The sequence below is a fragment of the Balearica regulorum genome, chromosome 2, assembly GCF_011004875.1.
Source record: "Balearica regulorum gibbericeps isolate bBalReg1 chromosome 2, bBalReg1.pri, whole genome shotgun sequence".
In the NCBI taxonomy this organism is placed as follows: Eukaryota; Metazoa; Chordata; class Aves; order Gruiformes; family Gruidae; genus Balearica; species Balearica regulorum.
Genome location: NC_046185.1, coordinates 10,513,512 through 10,532,993, shown reverse-complemented (window position 1 = coordinate 10,532,993; position 19,482 = coordinate 10,513,512). Strand labels below are relative to the sequence as shown.

At 47.9% G+C, this 19,482-nt stretch overlaps 1 protein-coding gene across 2 annotated transcripts in view; it reads right to left on the bottom strand.

Annotated features, from left to right (window-relative positions):
• The window catches only part of CYRIB (CYFIP related Rac1 interactor B), a 96,157-nt gene extending 76,725 nt beyond the window's left edge, over positions 1-19,432 (bottom strand). The window contains exon 1 of one of the 2 annotated variants that reach the window (XM_075743323.1): positions 19,311-19,432. The gene's annotated coding sequence lies outside the window, so the exon portion shown is untranslated. The remainder of the gene's footprint in view (positions 1-19,310) is intronic. The other variant, XM_075743320.1, reaches the window with a different exon arrangement.
• Positions 19,433-19,482: the final 50 nt, after the last annotated feature.

Here is a 19,482-nt window from a genome sequence, read left to right as displayed (position 1 = left end):
CATTTATCTTCTTTTTATTTTCATATGCTGACTTAAACTCATAAACTTAGTTTCTCTTCTAACTTGGCAGGATTCAAGATATATGGAGTCACTACACTAACAACCTTGAAGTATTCTAGATAAAAGAGTATCCTGGGATATAAAGGAAGCCACTTGTGAGTATGGTTCAGGTCCAGAACCTGCCTGATGAACTCAAAAAGGAAATCACCGCACTGGAAATTTGGTCCTTGGGTAACATTTGGGTAACACCGGGGCTGATGACCACGTACCCAACTGTCTGCTGCCTTCACCAAAACAGGGAAGGGCAGCGCTCAGGCAAGCCTTGGAGGCTCTTGGAGGTTAGTGTAGATGGGAGTGAGCTGGGGAGATGTCCAAGAAGACATGAAAAGAGATTTTCACAGAAGCAGTTTATGGGCACAACGGCAGAAGAACAGAAGTCCCAGTTCTGCTTGTGCTTGGTCTGTGTAAATGGGTAAGCTAAACTAAGTGCTTGACATGACTTTCCACTTCTGCTACAGAAAGGTTTTGCAATTAGCAGATACAAGTCCTGAACTGTAGATGGATGCACCCTCCTTCCTGAGATGATGGCACGTCACTGCCACATCTCCTTCTTCTCTGAAGGTGCAGACCTTTGAAAGTCACTGTGCCAGGCAGGAAGTGATCCAGGTCCCACTGAATTCAAGGGAAGCAGAATCACGCTTGGAGTTTATGTTGGACTCGTTATCGTATGGGCTTAACACAAACTGGGGGGGCTCTCACCTCTCATACATACCTCTCATAGATCTGTTACACAGAGCTACAACCAGCTGCAGGGATGAATGATTTTTGATGCTCATAATGTTATAAACTGCTTGGGAGGGTAGGGTAAGACAAGAAAAAATTCCTAGTGGAACCATGAGCAGGTTTATAATAATATTTACCCTTTAGGGCTCTCCAAAATTTTAAAGTACCCTTGATTTGGATCTCTTATCTTTCAGAAGTACAAGTAAGAATGCCCAGACCCTGAGCATCACTGATACTTTAACAGCAGCTGCGTACTAAGACATCTGCATCCCACGTAATAATTGAAGCATAAAAAATTATTGAACACTCTGGAAAATGTTGCATTACTAAAAAACCCACCAATTTTCTATTAGTTCTGCCTTCAGTTTTAATTTCTTAATTGCTTCTTCTAAATAGAAAATTATTTTACCAGGTTATTACTGCAATAAATATAAAAACAAAATTAGAGATTATGTTTGCCAGCTAGTATCATAAAATAAAGGAGTTGTAACAGTACATAACTGCTCTTATGCTGCTAAATGCCTGTGGATTCTTTAGTTAGTAGTATTGCTGCCAGGTAGGTATAACTGACACACAGGAAGGAAAACAGGTCAGAGCATCTTCATAGAGCAAGGATTATTAAGCTCCAAATGTACTATGAGATCTATACGTACTGTGTACATGTGCATATGTACCAGTGACAAAAGAGGACTTCATTTTATATACAGCCAGCCAGCCAGGTAAATAAAACCACAGAAGCAAACCTGCCCTTAGGTGCCATGCACAGTTAAAGTACTCTGGCTACTTTTAAGCTGAATGGTAGCCTAGGGGAGAAAGTCAAAAGGAGAAAAGGGGAGTCATCCTCATCCTCTCCCATTTGTGCTCAGTGGGGACAACAGGGCGCACTGTCCACTAACAACAGCCTGGTTTGTCTTGGGCGGAGGACACCACTAACTCCTCCATTACATGGATGAAAATAGAAAGTAAGCATCCTATACCCATAGATTGATTTTTCATTTTTTTTTATTTTTAAAGAGAGGAGATTTCTTACAGGAAAATTTCAAGAAGGGAAGAGAGGCAGCTTTGCAGAGATCCCTTGTTACACTGTCGTGGTTCGTAGCACCTTTCAGTTCGGATAACGCTAACATCAGGCTTTGCCCTCCCCTTTCCAGATTTCTCCACCTTCTCAAGTGCACGGCTAGGAGACGAGGGATTGCAGAAGCAGTCATGTTCACACTACACTGTCCTTTAGGGCTTTCATTTTGGATCGTACAAATCCTCTGATATAAATGTAGCTCTTCAGAAGTATAAACAGTTGCAACAAAATATGAATGATCTACATAAATTTCGAAAAGTGCAGACAAAACAAAAAGCCAAGGTCAAATTGTTGGATGCTTACAAGGATGCCTGAAGTGCTTCCAGATACTGTCATGCCAAACAATTACAATGTTTTATACTTTCACGGAAACCGGCACTCGCAATGTCAAAATGCCTTTCCCCCCAAAAAAAATAGGTTGTTTTGATATTTATGTGGCAAGTGGGGAAACCGAGGCCCTTCAGAAGTTTATTCTTTTTACTCTGAGAGACCTGGTGAGAATCTGTCGTCTCCTTGTGCTGTGCCCCAGTCATTTCACGTGACTAATTACATTAGTCATCTCCTCTTCTGCCACTACAAAGTCTGAGATTATTTTCGAGTTCGCTCATCTGTTGATGCAATTGCTCCCTGCGAACAGTCAGCACGGCCTCTTTGGACGGGGAGCCTCAGCTAATAGATGCAGCATGCTCTCGATTAATGAACACTTCTTTAAGTCAAATGACGTAGGAGGGTTCAGTGCTGGACCGTGATCAAAGATAATGGTGATTTTACAATATAAAGCTCTTTTGTTTTCACATTTTGCTGCCTTTCCTCAACAGTACAGCTCACCCGCATGAGAGAGGGAAGCAAAAAGAGGAATAAAGAGAAAATGGCAGGTGTTAAGCCTGCATTAGAAAGAAGACTGTAGACCAGTAAACGTAAGGGAAGGTGGAAAGAGGAACTGCAGCTGTATTAACCATATTTTATCTCTACTGGAAAATAGACAGATAAATTATAGTAGACCTGTTACAGAATAGAGCAGAACATGGTATTGGACACCGAGATCTTTAAGCCACTTATTCAAGTTTGTGAAATACAGAATTTCTTCAACGACCACCGCACGGACACCATTGCACTCAGTTGTGCAAGGGCAGCGGTGAAACCTACGGTGCTAGCCAACAGGTGGGCTGGTCAGCAAGAGAAGAGGCGCTAAGCGATTGAGATAATCCAGCACTGCCAAGTTCAGGAGGTCATGGCCACAGACCGCGCTTCCGAATTTATAGCACTCGAGTGAGGAAAAACCCGAGCTACACCTGTTCTCGGGCAGAGGTTTGCTGAGTGTAGTGGAAAAGCTACCATCACTTCAGCAGGCGCTGCTCGTATGAGAGGCACCTTTCTTCAGCAGAGCACCTAAATGTCACCCGATTTATTCACTCTGGGGAGCAGTCAGTGCCTTTAAGCGCTTCACTGAGTCACGGGAGGCTGCTGAGCGGGGGGCGATGCACGGTGGCAGGCCTTTCACTTGACCTCCCATTAGCCCTCAGCCAAGCCAGTTTATGAAACAAAGGAAACCACCAGGACCACGGTAGGAAACAAACCGTATATCTGAACTGAAACTTTCCCACAAACCTCTTTTTTTTTTTTTTTTTTTGTTTCTCCCCACAAAATGTTTCAGATCAATCAGCAGTGTAATAGTATTCCCATTAATGGACAGAATCAATGTTTTAGAGAACGGGGAAGGCAATATTTAAGAGGGCTAGACTGTTTCATTACTCTCTGGAAGAGAACCTAATTTTTTGGTTTGGTTTGGTTTTGGAGGTTTTTTTTTTGAGCAAACGCAATTGTGCTGCCCTGATGAAAACAAATATTCATCGATTTCATTGAGAATTCTGCCTACCTCAGGAGCATAAGACTGGTATTTTACTTTGATCACATCCTTTGTAGTGATGTAATCATTGGAGAGGGGGTTTTATTGCTTTTTTTTTTCCTTTTCCCCAAAGTGCTTAATTCATTTGTTATTAGAGACCCTCAGAATAGCATTTGGCTCGTAAGTGATCTTTGGGCTGTGTCTAGGTGTTGCCAAGGGACATTGTCAAGAGACCATTTCACTTTGTCTCAGCTGTTTCCTTTGCTACTGCGGTACTTAGTTTCCTCTCCAGATCACAAGGGATGCTGCGATCTTTTGGTGGGGAAATAGGTAAGTTAATTAAAGTACCTCAGGGAAGGGCCATGGAGAGTGTCAGTCTCAGGGGCCAATTTCAAAATTCAGTGAGCAAACACGGACTTCACAGAACAACAGCGTTAGGCATTGCTGGATGAGACATGAGCAAGGACGAGCTGAGCCCTGGGGCTGCATCCCATAGGATGTGTTCCTCAGTCTCTGGCGGCAGGACCACGCGCTGAGGGTGCTCAGCACCCCACGGGGCTGCTGTGTCACTGCTGCCACTGTTCTGTCCTGGTGCCACTAGTTCGGTTTGAAAGGACCTGGCTGCTCATTCCCATCTGAAAAGCAGAATTCAATTTAGCTGATCAAAACCTGGACTGGTTTTGCAACATTCACTTGAACTGCTATAAACCAAATTCATCTTTGTTTATGATCTAAGTGATGTTGAGTACAAGGCCACTGTACGATGAGAGAAAAAAGACTATGATTTAGTTATTGGCTCACCAACTATATCTACCTCTTTAAAATAACACTGTTATGATACAGTCATCTGCTGTATCCCATTAACACTGCTACCTTCATGCAATTTCATCAGTATGCTCCGAAGAGCAGCAGACATTAAAATAATTTTAGTGCACCCAACTGCTGCACGTAAACATCTTCGAAGAAACCCTTTCCCCATCAGTACACACATTTCCTTCTAGACCATCCAGTGACCTCATATGAAGCGGGTAGGCAGCACTCTTTTTTCTGTGGGATAAGAAATTCCCAGTCACCCATCACCCCCATGGTAGGCATATTTGGTTTCCAAAATAAAGCCTTTGAGAGTGATCATTTTAAGAAGCCTGGCTAGTTAGAAGGACAGAAACAGAGTCCTTGCTGCTCACATAAGCAGAAGTCTCTCTAACTGCAGAGTCTGCTAGCAGAGGAAATGGAAAGCCAGGACTTTTCCCCATACTGTAATCTGTGAGGGACAGGCTGGGGGCAGATGAAGGCTGCCATAAAACAAAGCATTTAGGCATGCACTTAAACACTTCCTTTGCTGAGCGACTGAAACACTGCGCACGGACATCTTTCTCTTCCTTTTTCCTAAGCATGAATATGGCACCTAGGACTAAATCTAGCACCAGATGCAGCTGTTTAATATTCAGTTAGCAAGAAAAGTAAAGCTGACATTGCACATTGCAATTACTCAAACTTATTCGGAGCTTACCCAATTGATGGAAAGATAGTATTTTTTATGTCCAGTTGATAAAACCCACACATGAGCTGGAAAACATTCTGTGCTTGTTTATACCAACCTGGATACAGTCCCATTTGAGACATCTGGGTTCCTGGAGCCAGAGCTTAAGTGCATATTATGTTAATGATCGGACTAGAACAAGCAGCTTCCCATCGTGACCACGCTGCCTCTACAGGAATTCATCACAAACCAGTGGGCTTTTTTAAATACATGGTCATATATTCCTTATTCTAAATGATTCCTCTCTCAGGCAGTGAACAAGCTAAAAAGTGGAAAGCAGCAAAATAGTCTTGTGAGGTACTAGGCTGTAACTCAGAGAAGCTTAGACCGTGTTTCTGGCCTTGGACTTCTTGTATTACGTTAAGCGAGAAGACTAGATAGACTGTCAGTAGTACTTCCCATTGTGATAATTTTTAAGTGCCTACAGTGATACTGTTAAACTTCAACAACTTCATACGTAAAAAACTAAGTTGGAAAGATTTGTATGGTGCTTTACAGGAACACTGGTGCAACTCCTGCTCCAAGCAGCTCACAGCCCAAGTCAAAGACAGAGGAAAACACAAATACTGGTATCAGGTGTACACATTGGTTTTCTACCACTGCAGTGAGGTGTCTCCACATGGCAAAATACAACGTCCTACAGCGGTCACCAAGCTGGTCCTAAGCCAACTAACCTGAGTACAAAAGATGGAGCAATAGCGTGTCTCTACTACCTGCTTCCCAGCGAGGCTGGTCATTCAGAGCCGGCTCTAGCTTGCCGGTGAGCCCTTGGCCTGAGCCAGGTAGCAATACTCCCTGTCCCAGGACGCAGAGCCTGCTTTCCCCTGGAGATCTGGTTTATGATGCTGGACACTAAACAGCATGTGTGCACTGCCCAGTCAACCTGCACGGGTCACCTCTTGCCAGGCTGGGAAGATGCAAGAGGGAGACTGAGGGAACTGCAGCGAAGGCACCGGGAAGGGAAGAGGAGAGCTGGGAACAGGGATGGGCCCACAGTTATTGCAGTGAGAAAGCTCCAGTGGAAAACACAGGGCACACAGAACCCAAATCAGGAGAAAATTTGGATTCATTAGTTACACTGTTCACAGGACTCTTTATTTTTCATTTATCTTACTCTTTTCTAAGAAAAGGCAAATGGTACTGGTTTCTTCATGCTTCCATTATTATTTTAATCCTAATTATTTATCTGTTGAATTTTACTTTCAAAGGATGGTAGGGGCGGATGTAGAGAATATAACATTTCTATGGCTTCCTCAAAGAAGACCAGCTTAAGCAGGGATGTGAAAGGGCCTGGGGAACCACGTGGGAGCAGAGAGAAACATAAGGGCAGCGAGACAATCCTAAGTATGCGTGCTTCTAAATGGTTTTAATGGGGTCACTTCTGTCCTAAGGCGTAACGCGCTACCGTTCGGATGACAGACTCTGGCCCCGAGCTTGTGAAAGGTTTTGCAGATGAGCGTGACAAGCTCGGGCTTTGCGCAGAGGGGACTGCACTCAGAGGACCTGAATGCGGCCAGATGGCAAAGAGGGGGCATGCGTCCCCACTGGAAGACTGAATGGCTTCCACAAAATAAGGCAGAGAGCAGGAGACTGCGGTGCAGGAAAAAACCTCGTGTCACACTGAGGCTTGGACAAAGGTTTCAGAAAAAATGGGAGGTTTTAGAAAGGCTGCAAAGGGACAAAATTACTGTATAATGACTGTCGGTAAGAACGAATGGCTGCAGGTTTATTCTGCAATAAACCTTTAATTTGTTCAATGCAGAACATTTTAAAACCTTCCTCATCCTCCAGAAGTACAGCTATTCCATCCAATGATTCTGTTTTCTCTTTTCAATGTTATAGTCTTCTGTTATAGCAGAGAAAAAGAAAATAGTCTTTTAAATTAGGAAACTGTAATTGGGTAGATAATAAACAACATGGGCAGTTCAAATACGTAGCAGTTTGGAACTCTCCTTGTTTAGAGCTTTTTTTACAAAGTGCATCTGTCGAAGCCTGTTCTCTCTGCACCACTGTCTTCCAGGCCACGAGAAATCGCGGGCAGCCCTGAGATAATTTTGTTAGAATTAATCACTGATCAAATTCTTGTAAAGGCTTTATTTAATTCTGAAAGGTGCTAAGGGAAAAGCACACACATATATACATGCACCCAGAGCTTTAGGATAAAAGAATTAAAAATATGGTCATATGAGTTTCTCTCTCAGAAAAAAAAAAAAAAAATAGGCATTTACTAGTCAATAAAGGGGTTTGGGTTGTTCGGTGGAGGTTTTTTTGTCTGTTTGCTTGTTGTAATCCTTAAAAATGCTTAATACATTGCTTGGGAACTGCATGTTTCACTTTAATGCAGAGTTAACCATTGCAATTCATTAATTGACTTTTATGTTGCCATTAAATGTTGCAATCAATTCAGTCTCGATATTCTACACTTTTATCTCTGCTATAAAAAAGCTCTATTAGCTTTACTTGGCTAAAAAACAATACAGTGAACTACCCTTAATTATTAATAATCTGTTTCCCCTTCAATAAAGCTTTTTGGACCTTTGCTACAGTCCGATGATGTATTTATTTGGTGTGTAGGGTTCAGAGCAATACAGTGCACTCTCTCTGGGAAAGAACCCAAAAATAACTATCTACTTGATATCAACCCAAGCGATTTCCTAAGGGAACGAGAGTATCATTTCAGGGCAGGTCATCAGTGGTTTAGGGAAATTAGACAAATCTGTGTCTGGGGAACAGATGCCTCAGGGTTTGTAAATGTGTGAGAGAACCTTTCCCCTCGCGGTCACCAGTTCAGGTCCATCCAGCACAGCAGTGACTGGAAGCTATTAAACATCTAATGAACTTCTGGGGCCTCCTGAAACAAGGGGTGGGATTCCTAACAGACGCATACTTACATCTTGGAGCCGCTCCTACTCAAACTGCACTCTCAACAGTAATACACAGACTGGGAATAAGCACAGTAGAGCGAAGAACATTTTATCTGCTAAATGCAGTAAGCAGGCTGCTTCTGGGCTGGCAATCCAGCTTTAGACTTACTACTGGTACTTTCTTGTTCTTTAAAAGAAACAAAATAATGTATTACAAAGCACTTTGTTATAACCTTTCCTCACAAACTCCATCAGATGACTTACAAACCCACACTTGCGGCATCTCAGATCTTGGGGAAGATGAAGGAGTAAAGAAGGGTTTGATTTCATGCTCGGAGGCCAGTTCTGGGAGTCCTGGGACTCCCAAACTGCTACATGCTGCACATCTAGCTTTGATGCAGGTCTGCTAGGAGAAGGAGGAGACAAATGCTGAGCATTACAACCACAAACCACAGCTGTTGACGGGAATTGGCAAGAGACCAGGGAATGCCGGGAAGCATAGATGGCCTGCAGCAGAAGGTAGGGCTGAGCAGGGCTCTGACACTTGAGCCTTTTTATTCAGCTCCTGGTGCTTTTCTATCCCGGCATCTGGTTTCCATGATAGCGCAAGGGAAGGACAGTATGGTGCAATTTTATGGTATGTTCTCCTAGGTTATGTTGGCACTTCCTTGGGTAAACATGCCTTAGCGCAGGCTCAGGTTCACCATGCCCTTGGGTTCAAATTATTTGCAGCTATATTGTCTGTTTTAGCTTGCCGATAACTCGCTCCAGTTATTCCTGTATTTCATTCGAGGAGGAGGGGGCCGAGGCTTGCCAACTGCCCTCCTCCTTTCTTCTAACTCAGGACAGAGCCGCGCTGAGGAACAGAGACAAGCTGTGGCAAAGCCCCGGCAGTCGGCATAGCTGCAACCAGAAGAGCCCGTGACGGGGCTCGTAGCTCTGTGGTCCAGCGCAGGAACCGATGAAGCTGGAGTCAGGCTTTGTGGCAGCTGCTCAGCTACAAGACCTTGGATGTACCCTGGTGCTCCCATTTCTTCACACCCTTTTGAGTGGGAGCTCTTCAGGGCTCTCTTTATCCACTCAAATGGTACATGATTAAACTGTGCCCAAATTCAGGCACGGGCTTCTGAATAGCGCAGTAATATAAATTGCAAAGACCATGCAAGTTTTGATGGTAGAAAAAGGAGGAGAAAAAAAAAAAAAAGAGGATAGGCTTTCTGTAATGGGATCTACTGCTTACTCACTTTTGTCACCGGCATGTGCAAATCTAGCTATTCCCGTCCATTATATTCAACAACCTCACAGTCGGTGGCAGGTGAAATGTCATACCTTGGGGTAAATTTTCACTGCAGTAGGCAGAGAATTTGTCCTTTAAGCACCCTTAGTATTAATGGGAAATTGATCCAGCAATTTTAACTCCAAGAGATACAAAAGTCTCACGTGGGACCATTTTCAAATGTGTTGACATTTGGATTCACAAAATGAGACACTTTAGAAAGAAATGCAAATTCATTTCATTCAGGATTTGAGGTCAGTTGGATACTGGAAGGGAAATGTGTAATGAATGCTTAGTATGTTCATCCAATATCTTTTAATCTCCATACACTCAAGGGTTTAAAGTGACATCAGAAATCTAAAGTCCTCTGTATTAACTCGTACATGCTCTCATGGGGCTGGAACCTAAATTCACCTATAGCACTTGCAATAATAGTGTCTGGGGCAAATGGCAGCTTTGGGATAAGGGCCCAAGTTTCAGTGACCTCTGAAATATCTTTTGCACTATTGGACATGCTTTCACCTCTGAAGAGCCCTGATCCTGCTGAACTCCACCTGGGGTAGTTGTCGGTGTTTACTGATGTCAGTGAAAGTCATGGTAGGACCGGAGCCCAACCACACAGCACAGGAAACAAAACTGGTTCCCAGGCAAAGGCTCTGGCTACTCTTCCAGCCCAGAAATTATTCAGCACACTGTGAGAAAGACGATCTAAACAAAGGTTTAGGAAACATCCACAACTGCCTTACAGATAATGAGTTCCCGGTAGGTCGAACCTTAACTAAACCTAACAAGAGGCCGGGGCATGCCGAACACATGAGCAGTAATTTGGATGGGGGGTGTTATTACTTCTCAGGGAGATTTCACAGGAAGCCCACGGCTCCTCTTGAGTGGACAGGAGCATCCCTTGTTGCAGAAACCCCAGCTGGTGAACATCCCATGACAGGGGGAGCATGAGGACTGGGATCATCTCATGCATGAGGAACCAGGGGAGGAGAACAAACGGAGAGGAAGTTCCTCACCAAGGTCACCCCGCAGAGCAGCCTCTGCCCTTCCCCTTCCCCAGCAGGGCTAGCGGAGAGGGGGTTGCATTTCTGGGAGCCACTGCCCAGGGGAAGTTACACGAATTTGGGCACTGACTTGAGAACGCCACTTCCCTCGCAGATACACGTACAACGGTGCCCAGCAGAGTTAAGAGGAAGAGGAAAAGCCCAAACGCTGTGCAATATGCAAACGACCATGTTCAGCTCTATGAAAACAACTGCCTAGGAACAGCTCCAAACTTGCGCAGCATTGGGCAATGTGCTGATAAGCCACGATCTTTTTGGTGGCCTTGTATCGGATGGTTCTCTCCAAGGGCTCTGGATAAGCACTCCAGCCTACCAGCGAGACCAGCAGGCACACAAGGTTACCAGGATCAGTCCTTTCCTATATGCTCACTCCAGCATACTATTTTCCTTCTGGGCCCCCACTCCCCTCTCTTGCTTCGTCAGACTGACGTGCTGCAGGAGTCTGGGGGGGGAAGAATTTACTGGTCCTGTACCAGCTACGTGATCTCTTGGGAGCCCTGTGCAAAAGCATGCAAAGGTTTGCAATCTCCACCTGGGTGGTGTTCCCCTGCAGAACAAGCATTCTGAGTACATCCACCAACTGCTTCTTACATCAAGTAGTTTATTTTTAGGAAAAAGATGACTGACCAAACAACCTCAACAAGTTTAAAAGATAATTTTTTTTTTGTAGGAACAGCAACTACAACTCTTAGGCATAATCACATCTTGAATGCCTAAATTTATTTTAGAGGTGGTGTGATTCATGTTATGTCCAGGCATACAGCTGGGTAGCAGACCTAGAACAGGTGCACCTGGACCTAAAGCAATTTTTACCCACAAATGCAATGACAGTTAACGCCAATAACCGGGATGTCTGATTAGCTATGGATCCTGGGCACAAGTAGTCCTGGTACAAGTTTTGCGACTTGGAGCCATTCCTAAAACAAACAATCTCCTTTCAAAGCAGTAATCCTGGGAAAGAAACTTGGTCTCAACCCTTAAATAGAGATGTGAGTGGCTTCTTCCTTCTCAGGGAATCCTATCAGTGCTCTCATTTGACAGATTGCTGTAGGCCATTGCCAGTGGATATCTGCGATACCCAGAGCGCATTAACAGGAGAACACTGCCGCAGACAGTAAATATTTCTTAAGGCCTCAACGTAAGCAGGATGCCAGACGGACCTACTAATGCACAGAAGATCATATTTGGTCATACAGCTAGTCCTTCAGAGGGAGTGAGGATTCACAGGCAGGAGCATCTGCCCTCCTCAGTTCTGGGACTGGCAGGACAGTCTTGGGAATGGGGCTCCTATTTTTTCCCTTTAAGTTTCATTGACTAGTGCAGACCCACCACCAAGAAAACCCAAATCGTCCCTGGAGTCTGCAGACTGCAGAGATACTCCCCATCCCAGTACTCCCTGCCCCTGTGCCTCTGGCAAGACACTGAGTTGGGGGGAACACAAATCAGGCACCCTGATGGCAGCAGCTGTCCACCATCAGGAACGCACCGCTGGATGATGCCTACAGACACAGGCTCCGGTTGTCCCTCCATGGGGCAGCTCAAAGGAGGCACGGCCCAGGCAAACAAGCCAACTCCAGGACCTCTGCAGGCTGCTGTGGTCCTTCGGAGAACAACCACAAGGCTGTTCTCCTTTTGGGATGGTCCCTCAGCACTGCCCCTTGCCTGCGGCAGCCCAGGCACCTCACAGGCCTCCAGCAGGATCCCCGCCAGAGGCTGCTGGGCAGCAACGTGCCCGATGCAGTGCGGCCCTCCCTGCTTCTGCACCCGGCGAGCTCCAAAGGGACCAAGGTGAGAGGGGCAGGAATCCAGCCCTGCCACCTAAGATGAAGCTCTGCAGTCACCGCTGGCTACTGACAGCCAAACCAGAGTCCTCTCGCTTGCACTGTTACGGGAGGGAGGTCATCAGTTTAACCACACTGGAGCAACGCCAGCCCTTTGAGTAAACTTTTCAAAGCTGCACTAAGGCATTGTTTAATTTTGATTTCCAAGTGAGATCCAATTCCTCTGGATATGCTAGGGGTGGAAGAACATTCAGTCCCAGGAGTTTATCTCCAGCGGTGGGCACAGGGCCTAGCACAGCAGTTCCTAGCGGAGGGAGGAGAGAGGCAAGGACTCTTGCTGTTCTCCCCTCCCTCAAACACATCACCCGCCCAAAGATGAGCAGCCGGATGTCACCTCCACCACCAGCACCAACAACTCACCCGCCCCACCTGCAACTCGCTTCCCCAGCAACTCAGGATCCTTTTTTTCATATCATTTGCCCCTCCACCAGCAAGTTTCCACCCTTTCCTACCAGTCTATCGCCCCCATTAACTTGCACAAATAAACCTGTTTGCATGGGTCATGCTGCAGATGAAAAGGATGCCAAGATGTAAATTGAAAAATGGACCTGCAAAGAACCAAACCAACCTAGAGTTATTCTTTGACGTGAATTATTTCAGTGACTGGTTTATACTTACAGCTCCGTTAACAGCAACACAATTACAACGGAGAAAAGCAAACCACAGCTGGGGAGCGGAAACAAGTGTTTTGGGGGAACCTATCTCACCGAGGAAACAGTGGGTGGACCTGGGCCCCAGCGTGGGACTCGGGCCACATCCAGGGCTCTGACAATGAGTGACCTTAGCACGATGCATCCAAAGCTGCATGCAGAGCAGCCGAGCAAAGAAATCAAAGGAGCGCGCTACAAACACTCTGGCTGTTGCTGACGTTTCAGAGTGCTGAACGTAGCACTGGCATTGGCACAAGGTCAGTGGCATCTGTGCAGCGCTGTGCTGACTGGTGACTGAGCCCGACAGGGAAGAGAAGCTGCAAGGACAGGAGTGGGACAAGGCGAAGGAGGTGCAAGCTGCAAACCTCTGCTTGCCTTGCTCAGCATCAGATGAATATTAATTCCCTGCTGGTTTGCACAGCCACAGATAGGCCTGTTCTTACTGATTTTAGGCTTTGACCAATTTAAAACAGACGTGCTATTTTCAGGGTGATTTTTTTTCCTCTTTTTAACACGTTGTAAGCTGCTAGATGCACCCCGCGTGGTTAAGGAATTGGTGTTGTCCAAGGGGATGTGGGAAACCTTTGTTAGAAATAAGAAGCAGATAGAAAAAAAAATGCATGTTAAAACGTGCAATTAAGCTCCAAGAAGAAGCCTTGCAGGCAGACCAGCCTGCCTGCCCTGAGCCGAGGAATGGAGCAGGGCCTCTGGTGTGGAGCGTGCACCCTACTCAAACCTTGCACACGTGCAGCCCTTTGTGCCCTGCCGTTCCCCAGCTGCGTACGCACAGACTTCTCGCTGCGCCCCATCCTTGAGCACACATAGAACCATCCGCCCTCTTCTACCTTCACTCTCTCCACCCATACACGCACCCTGCTTACAAGCCTTTGCTCCTCTTCCCCAAAATACACCTGCACCCAGACCCCTCTCCCTGCCGCTGCACCTTCCTCCCCCCACCCACGTGCAAGCACCTTCTCCTGCCTCCGCTCCTCCTCTCGCACACCGATCTGTCACACATCTCCTGCAGAGGTGAAGGGCTGGTGAAGTGCTCAGCCTGCCCGCAACGGGCGGCAACCCTGCACACGAAACGCGTGTGAAAAAGTGGTGAAGTGAGGAAATATTTGTGCGAGGAAGTGAGTGGGTGGAGGGAAAAGCCTGAACAAAAAAAAAAAAAAAATCAACAAATAACACATTGAAACTTGAGGGTTGAGCGCCCAGCATGGGTAAAAGGACACGGAGTTTACAAAATACTACACAAACACATGTTTTCTGTGCTAATATACACCTAATGTATGCTAGGGAACAAGAAGTGGACAAGTACTGAAAATAAAGAGGCTCAAAATAAAAAGCGTAGGTGCTAATGCCTTAACAGCAGCACAGGTAGTTCCTGGGACGGTGAGCAGGGAAGGCATCAGACCACAGACTATGGCCTTGTTTTGGACACACATCTTACAGAATCCCAAAAACCCAGCTAGGAACCCGGAGGCTCTCAAAGTCCAAATGGACTGATGGTGTCTCACTAAGGACAGACACAGATCTTAGCAGTTACTAACAGACTGCATGCCCCTGCACATTTTAATTTAGTACTTTCAAGTAAAGCACTTTAAAGATACTATTTTTTAAAAAAAGGAACTGTTATTTCTAAAATAATGAAACCGGAAGCCCAGCTCTGCTATCCGTTTCTGATAGAGCAGTAGTTCCTCAGTTAAGATTTCTCCCTGTCAGACATAGGACTGCAGGGACCTAGGAATATGATACCCAGTTTGTCAGCCTATTATTTGTGCATTCCCAACCTGTAAAACCTCCCTTCCTTCTCTACCCTTGCAGAGCAGGACTGGTAGTGCTATGGTTTCAGTAACACACCATGAAAGATCTTGGGGTTTTTTTTTCCCCTTAAAGGACAATAAACTTGACTCAAAGGGGCTGCACCAATTTTGGCCTCTGAGAATCAGCCCCTGAAACCTCAGCTCACACTGGTGCCAAGTTAATTAGACAAGTCACTCCTTTAACCACTCACCCAGTGAGTTGGTTGCGTCCAAGTTGCTGCCGCAGACAAGGTGAACGAGGAATTAACAGGTAAATGGCTATCACAACACACAGAGAAAATGGTCCAGCTTTAGTTGCATCTCATTTTCCTTCCCACACATTTCAAACCGGCCTGTTCCGCCGGGATCGCCTGCAGAAGAGTTTCACTTCCACACACAGTAAGACTGCCCTTGCCACTTTCATTTTAAAAGAATGACAAAAGTGATCTGAGAGTTGTCCGTGTATTATTCCCCCAATTTGGCAGGAGAGGAGCCCAAACGTACACACTTGGCATGACACTGCTCCCTCTGAGGCTACGTTGAGCGAGTGAGCGCTCTTGGAAAGCGGGCAGTGCATCCCTGCCACGGGTTACAGTGATTGCTACTGACAGGTTCTTCATGGTATCACAACAAATTAGGTCACAGATTAGATTTTCATAGCACAGATTACAACTAGTGTCTATATTTTTGTCTTAAATAGAGAGGGTTGTGGCCAGGAGGTTTGAGCTCAAGATTGGGAACAAGGCAGATGCAGCAGGGACCGGTTCCTAATTCTAGCTGAGATAAAGACTGTTTTAGCGAAACTCAGATAAAATTCCTGGTTTTCTGCTGCAGTGAGAAGATTTGATATTTTTCCCTTTCTGTCCTTTCTATCTTTGAGAACTACAGAGTCTGTCCACTAGATACCCTGGAGTAGATCTTACAGCATTTCTGCAAAGCAGGTATCAAACCCAGCATTTTTTAAAAATTGCATTTTTGATGACAGAAAAGCATCTTGCACCGTGTCAAAAACTGCTGGGAATGGAAACCAAAGCTATCTATTAGACTTATCCCATGTAATACCACAAGGTCACACACACACTCAGTTTGAGCATCTCTGGCATAGAAAGAACTTAAGGCAATAAATTCACGTGTGCAGTATTCAAAAACCAACAAAAAAAATCCCACAACACTAAGGGGAGGAGTTGTAAAATATACCCAGCAAGGACAGTAATGGAACTCAGGCATCGAAAGAAAATCCAAGCTATAGCAAGCTTCACATAGAGCAGCGCAGAACAAAGGTTTCCAACAGCTGAGTAACTGCAGACACCATGCAAAGTGCTTGCTACCCACTGCGAGATGCAGCCTGACTGCAGATTGGAAATCCCTGCTCCAGCAGCTGTATGCCAGCAGACTGTCCCCAGGGCTGTGCTGCTGCAGGGGAAAGACAGTGCCTGGGAGCCAGGGAGCCCGATCCAGCTCCCGGTGGAACTGTGCAGGTCTGCACGAGGACAGTGATTCAGCAGATAAGCAAGCTCACAGCTATGGTAAGCAATAAAGGAAAACCTAAACCAGATGATTAGGAAGATAAGGCTTGGACTGGGCTCACCTCAGAAACAAGCCTTTCTAAGTCAGGGTTGAGAGAGCGCTGCAGGAATGACCTTCAGCTTACAGAAACAGTCCTGATATCCATGATAGGATCACACTCCTGCATCTACTTTGCTTGGGTGGCCAAGAGACCTACGCTGGCTCTCAGCTGAGCCTCTGGAGCACGTATTCAGTCAACCAGAGCAGGCCAGTTTATACCTGCAGCCAAACCAACCTGTAGTCTCTAATCAAGCTCTCGAGGCTGCGTGCAGGCAGAGGACAGAACCTCTCTTCCTGTTCCCAGTGAGGCAAGAAGAGCACATGATGCTGTGCCTGTTCCCATTTGCAGGTTCAGACAGGCCAGCACTCGGTGCCCTCCACTCTGCCTCAGACCAACCTGGCCAGCCCCATCCAGGTGCCAGCGTGGCTGGCCTGAATCACCACAGCTGTGACTCCAGCTCTAAACCAGTCTCACCCTTCAACAAAAGTTTTTCACAGGAAATAAGCTTTCACTTTCAAAATACTCTTGGCCTTGTTCTTCTCCAACAAGCACAGGAAGTATCTCAGTCAAACACCAGTCTTTATTCTTGTGAGCTATTTATCCTCTGCTACCTTTGAATAAAAAGAAACAGCAGTGAAGAGTGGCCGTGCCCTCCCACGCTCTGCAAGCAGCATTAAGCTTTTAACTACCCTCAGCGCATCGGGTTCTTCCACAGCTCTTAGTGGACACACTCACATTTAGAGGCACAGAATGAGGCCTAATTATTTTTTCCTCAAGCCTGAGCTGTGCTGTGCAGATTATTGAAAATCCATCGCACACGCTCCTTGCCGAGCAGTCTGAACTATCGATCTCAGTTACAGAAACGGATGCTGTAGACTTTTAAAAAGTCCTGTTGGTATGACTGTTCCTGCTGGATCTAAGCACTTCCCAGTCTCTGTGCAGAGCACTGCCTTAGACCTGCTCAGAAACTCCAGCACGCCACGGGTGCTTCTCCTGCTGAGCCACGGAGGAAACCGCACCGCCAACCTCTGGTGCGCCCTGGGACAGCAAGTGGTGACGACCGTTGGAAAATGCACTAACGAGGCCTCTCGGTTTGACCACTGCTCGACGCGAGCAAGACCAAAGCAGCAGGTAAGGAACTGCCACCTGCAACAGCAGCTCGAGAGCATCCTGCTGCCCACACAGCTCCCGGTCCCTACCAAGCTGCAGCAGCCATGCAGCGAAGTGCTGCCTCTCGCTAAGGCAAGATGCCCCCGAGGAGCTCTACTGTGCAGTGCTGAGCACCAAAACCACCCAGAGTATTTGTGCACCCGGCAGGATCACTCAAAGCTCATGTAGGTACTCCGAATGCTGCCCTGCTCCCCACAGCAGCAGCACTGGCGTCCTTGACGTTAAACAGGCAGCAGCCTGCCGCCGGGTTTGGTTTCAGTCAAGCACTGAAACAAAGACGACGTTACGCTTCCAACCAAATCCCACCTCTCTTCAAAACACTTCTTGGTTCGGGGTGGAGATGTGGGGTTTGCTTTGTTTGAAAAAAGGGCCTCTCTACTGTTTTAATCGCACACCTAACAAAACACCGAATCAACAGTGCATACCCTTCAAGGCTTTCTCAGTCATATCTTTTAAAAAAATATTATGAAGAATAAGAATTCAGTTTTAAATGGCAAAAGGGTAATGCCGCTCTAAACCATACAGCCAGTTAATCTTCATGGTTTAGGGGTTGCTCTGTGCTATTTCCTATTTCACCACTAATCCTCTTGAAATGCTGCGAGAGGGGTATCTTTCACACAGTCACGATCACAACCACACGGCCATCCCTGCCCAGACGAGGAAGTACCAGATCTCCCAAAGCAGAAGTGCTGGCCTCCTTGCCGGCCAGTCCAGTGCATTTCTGGCCGCTGGGCTGAACTTTTAGATGTTTAGTCAATAGCAGGTGCAAGATTTGCATGAACGATGATGACTGAAAAGTCTCCAGCCTAGCACCTGTCCTATCCGAGCATCAAGGGATAGTCAAATGCAACACACCCAGCTCAGTGCAAGAAGCTGCCAGCTAACATTGTCACCGCTGCTCCCAGCCCAGGACGGCCATAAGCAGCACCCATTGCGCACAGCACGCAGTACCAAACTGTGGCTTCCTCCTGAAGCCGACCGCCCCAGCTTACTGCTGCTCTGTTTCAACCTGGCAGTTGCTGGAAATCCTGTTGGTTGGCTCAAGGGCTGAGACCTGGCTCGCTGGATCTGTCACCTCCATCCCCCAGTCCCAGAGGATCTCCTGTGCCCAGCCCTCGCGGACACGAGCAAAGAGCCCCCCGGCCCCCGCGGGCTCGGGCGGCCTCGCAGCCCCCGCGCACTGAGGGAAACTGAGGCGGCGGCTCCGGCCTTCAGCCCGACCCGGGCTCCCCCCCGGCTGCCCTTACTGCCTGACAGACGGCCTGGCGCTGCGGGCAGGGGGCCGGGAAAGGGCAAGGCTGCCCCGGCCGGCGGCGATCACCCACCGCCAGCCCCGCGGGGCTGCGCCTCCCCGCCCTGGGAGGGGTCCCGCGGGGCGGGGGCGACCCTTTCCCCGGCCCTCCATGCCGCCGGCTCCCCCTCGAGTCCTCCCCAGCTTCCCTCCGCACCCTCCTCCCCTCAGGCTCCTCCCAGCTCCCACCCCAGACGCCCACCCCTCGGCTCCCCTCGGACGATGCCCCGCTTCCCACAGGTGCCCACCCCCCGGCTCTCCTCAGGCTCCTCCCGGCTCCCGTCAGGCGATCCCCCAGCTCTTTAGGCGACTGCCCCCGGCTCCCCTCAACCGAGGATCCCCGGCTCCCCGCAGGTGCCCACCCCCCGGCTCCCTCAGGCGATCCCCCGCTCCCCTCAGGCTCCCCGCCCGGTTCCCCTTAGCCGCCGAGGCAGGGGTCCTCCCGCCGGCAGCCGCCCCGCTCCCGCTCCCGCCGAGCCGCGCCCCTCCCCTTCCCTCCCCGCTCCGCCCGCGGCGGGGGGCGCGGGCAGCCTACCTGGCGGCGGGGCGGCCCGGGGGCGCAGCCTGGCCTTCCGGGTTGCCGGGCGGCGGCGTCACGGCCACAGGTTGGCTGCCGGCGGCGGGCGCGGTGCCGCATCGCTATAAAAGGAAGCGGCGCGGGGGGAGGGAGAGGCGGCCCCGGCACCTTCGCCGCGCCCGGCCCCGAT